Here is a 4,458-nt window from a genome sequence, read left to right as displayed (position 1 = left end):
GTTAAAGAAACATAAAAGGAGACTTTTTTAAAAAAAAAGTTCAGCGATTTTCTACAGAGGTCCAGCCCAGTGTGTCTGCCCCACTTGCGCTGCCCAGCTGCTGCCGCACACCCTGGAATAACTCCCCCAGTTTTATGTATATATAAATACTTTATTTATTAACATCATCGGTCAATTTTTTTAAAAAAAGAAGAAAAAAGTGAAGAAAAACACAAAACTGTCAAAGAAGTGCATTAACCACAGTGGTGGTGCTGGCCCGGGCCGCAGGAGCCCCGGTGGCCGTGCCCTCGATCGGCCGGCGCTCTTCCCTCCTGCTTTTCCTGGGCTCGCTTGGTGGCTTTGGGTGTGGCTTTTTGGTTTCAGTTTTTTATGTTCCTGGTTGTTGGCTTTTGTTGGTATAAACTTTGGAGACGTACAAGTACAGACGCGCTCCAGCTCCAGCACATTCTGATTTCTTACGTTGTTGGTTTTCTTGTACCCACACCGGGTCTCTTGAGGACTGTTTTAAAGAAATCAACGTAGGGAACCCCGTTCTATTACACAGGCTTTGCATTGTGAGAGAAAAGTGTATAGGAAATCCGTCTTGATTTCTTTTTTTAACTTTGTATTGTAAAATAATAATAATATACGAGAGTTTAACAGAAGGTTCTGTTTGGGTTTGCAGTTTTCTGGGGCTGCCCCATGTTGGCCTCGGAGTGGAGCCCCGCGCCCCAACCGGGGCTCTGGGTGCCCGACCTGGGGCCGCGGGGGACTCCCGCAGCGCTCGGTGGCCTTTGGCCTGGGCGGCCTTTTGACCGCCGGCTGTGGAGGTGGCTGCACCTTCGGGAGGGGACAGGGACAGGTCAGCGGGCTCCCCGTCAGGGCGCAGCGCTAAGACCAGACTGCGGGTTCAGACTGCGAGGGTGGGTGGGTGGCGGCCGCCAGCGCTTAGTTGCGGGCAGTTCTGACGCTTGGGAGCTTTTGAGTTTTCAGCCATTTGTTAAAGCTTTTAAGTCAGTTTTGTTTATGATAAAAATATAAATGGATTTTAAAGTTCCATTTTTTAAAGTTACCCTTGTTTTTCAAAGGTATTTTTTAACAGATTTTAATAGAATATTTAAACTGTGACCTTAAGGAATTAACACGACAAAATTGGCAGGTCTTCACTGGGTGTCTGGGTGCGGCGTGGCCGAGCCAGGGCGCCTGGGGGAGGGGCAGGGCGGGAGGTGTGGCCAGCCCACGAGGCAGCTGTCGCCTGCGCGAGGGTCGCCGCCGCCGAGGGCTGCGGTCCTGCTGCGCAGCTGTGGTTTATTGGTGCTGTAACCCTGAGGCTTCCTGTCCAGACCTCAAAGCTGTTCTCGGGGTTCTGGGGGGTCCCTGGCTCCCCTGACACCCGCAGTGGCTGCTTCCTGTTGTCCCCGTCAGACCTTCGTGGTGGAGCCTTTCTGGGGAGGGACAGGTTCAGTGGCAGCGGCCGCGAGGACGGGCCGGGCCGGAGACCCTTCCGGGAGGAGGGCTTCGGGCAGCCTGCAGGTGCTGGGGAGGCCCAGAGCGCGCCCGCAGCGCGCGAGCTTGCTGCCAACTGTGAGACGCTGCCCTCTGTGTTCGTTTTGGTTGTGTTCTTTTGCAGCCGTCACGCCTTTTAAATCATTTGGGAAGGAAAAATGCCCATGTCCAGAATTGTCACATCAAGTTTTCTCTCTGTCCCCTAATACTGGCATAACACTTCCAGGAGGTTTTTCTTTTTTATATTTAAAAATGTTACTTTTCTGTATGATGTGCATGCAAGTTTGCCGTAATTTTTCTTAACACTTTTTAGTGCCGTTTCGAGTATATTCCTGTAAATGTCAGTTACTGAAAATAAGTCCAATGTAAGTAGTTTTAGCTTGTTTATTGCAATGCTGGCCTCAACACCACAGAATAAAAATGGTAGAGAGTACTCTTTTGATGTTTCTGGTAATCGTGGACCCTTCTCCCGGGGCATTTGTTTTGTTTTCATAATAAAAGGAAAAAGAAAACACACGTGTGTGGCTGAGCTTTCCTTGGTGGCCCAGTCTCCTGGGATGCGGGGCGGGTGGCCCAAGGCCTCATGCAGAAAGTACCTGCCTCTTTCATTCTGTCCTTGGTGTGCCCCCCCACCCCATTCTTGCGGCATGGGCCAGCGGGTACTGCACTGTGCCCTCCTGCCTCCCCTCACACGGGGATGATCCCCTGTGACGCAGGCTCCTGGCACTGGGCCCGCCCCACTGCCCACAAGCAATCTGAAACAAGGGCTGGGTCTTTCTGCTGCAGCCCACCACACTCGGTACATGACCTGGGCGTGACCAAGGCTCAGTGGGAAAGTGTGGGGCGAAACATCCGAGGGTCTTAACTCACTTTTCAAAACAGGCTCACTGTTGGTGCCAGGCCTGAGAGTTTGAGCTGGATCCCAGCCAGGCCTGAGGGCACATCCGCCCTACCTGGGCTCACAGTGTCACTGGCCTGTCCCTGTGGGCAGATGGTGCCTTGCAGGCTAAGCAGCTTAGCATCAGCTTTCCTGTGCAGGCCGCAGTGCCCAGAACCTGCATGCACTGGCAGTGCAGAGACTAGCCTGGCCAGCAAGCACACATCCCAGGGCTGCACGTGACCTCTGACCCCATCTCCATGTGCAGGTGCTGGTGAACCTGCATGCTGACCATGTGTATGCTGACCTGACCCTGATTACCCTGCTTGTTGGTGCCACCAGCAGGTCTGTGAAGACCTGCTTTCCTCCTAAGACTGACAGGGCCAGGGAGATAGCTCAGTAGAATAAGCGCAAGGACCTGAGTTCAATCCCTGGTTCTGCTAAGACTGACAGAAGTACCCAGTGACCCTAGAATAATCTGCGTCGCTATGGCATCTTGGTCAGACAAGTTGCCCTTACATATGAGATGGGTCCTGCAGCCTGGGGTGCCTTGGGCCGGCCGAAGGGACTCAGCTCCAAGGAGGCTGTCACTGAACAGGGCACACGCTGGACTCTGAGCCTTTGAGAGATGGAAGTCTGGTGTAAGGAGAGCCACACCCAGGGACCACAGCTACGCTCAGGACAAGCTGGGCACCGTCTCTGCCCACCAGGCGCTCCTGGGGAGCTACCAAGCGGACAAGGCAGGAAGATGCCACCAGGATCCTGCAACTATGGCCACACCCTGCCGGGCAGAGGATGTGCACATGGCTCCGAGAGGGCATTTAGCGCTGCTGCTCCATGTACTTGCATTGCTGTATTCAGTGGGGCGGTACCTCTGGCACTCGGGTTTTACTAAGAACCTGAAAGTCCAGCCAGAGCTGAGCAGGATAAATGACAGCATGAAAAAGGGAATCAGTCTTAGAAGATATTTATTTAGAAAAGCAAACAGCTTTGACAAAACTCCATACCCACATCACCAGTGGATTTGAGCTACAGCAGAGGGCAAAGCTTCTGGAATGGCCCGGAAGAGGGCCACACAGGTGGGCGCTGGCCGCCTGGACGCGTCAAGGCAGTAGGCTCACGCCCACATGACGGGCAGCTCCAGCCTGGGCTGGGGGCGAGCTCTGCTGGCCAGCGGAACCCTCCTCGAAGCGCCTGACTCAGCTTGGAATCCCCGCAGGCAGCTCTCCGAGCTGAGGCGTGGTAGCTCTCCTGTGGCACCCACTTGCCTGCGAGCCCCAGTGGCACCATGGGGAAGCCACCACCAGGCAGCACAGGTTGTGCGACGCCCCCTCTGCAGCCACCTCGGCTGCTTGGGTTGTGAGCCGAGGGAGCCGAGACCTCGAGACTGCCAGTGCCCTCCCTCTCCTGGATGCCACCCACTCTTCCCCAGGCAGGAGCTTGAACTCAGAGCGGTGGGCTGCTGTGGGCGGGACTCCTCTTGCCTGAGACGCTTGGAAACGCGGGCTGTGCTGGGCAGGCCCCCGGAAGCTGCTGCAAAGCAAGCCCTAGGGTGCTGCTGGGCACCGGGGCGTCTTGGGGTCTTCCTGGCCGCCCACTAAGAACTAGGAAGCCACGTGACAACTGGGAGGTAGGAAAGGCCCGATTCCTCAGGGCTTGGCGCTGGGGCCCGGGTTTAATCACATAATCGTGCAGATTTTGGACTGACCCGTGTCCCGGCAGACCTCAAGCTTGTTTCTGTCCCGGACTAAGATGGCTTCATTGCCGTACTGCGAGTACCACATGCTCCGGCTCCTGCTCAGGTAGGTCCCGGGGGGCGCCGACTCCAGCCTCTGCTGCTGCTGCCGCCAGATGAGCAGGGACGCGTCGCGGTAGCGCAGGCGGGCGTGGCCCTCCGACAGCGCCTTCTCCGCCAGCGGGGCGCGGCCGCCCATGCCCGCGCCGGGCTCTTCCTGGCCGGCTCTTCAGGCCGAGGGCTGCCCGCTTAGGGAGACGTCAGGCCCGCCCGAGTCTGCGGAGCGCGTCCCCCGCTGAGACCGCCGGCCCGCCCGAGCGCGCGGGAGCCTCCTCGGGGCCGCGCGGAGCGGCATGCACCG

The sequence above is a fragment of the Octodon degus genome, unplaced genomic scaffold (assembly GCF_000260255.1).
Source record: "Octodon degus isolate 3935 unplaced genomic scaffold, OctDeg1.0 scaffold00123, whole genome shotgun sequence".
Taxonomy (NCBI): domain Eukaryota; kingdom Metazoa; phylum Chordata; class Mammalia; order Rodentia; family Octodontidae; genus Octodon; species Octodon degus.
The sequence above is the reverse complement of the archived record's forward strand: the minus strand, read 5'-3'. Positions refer to the sequence as shown.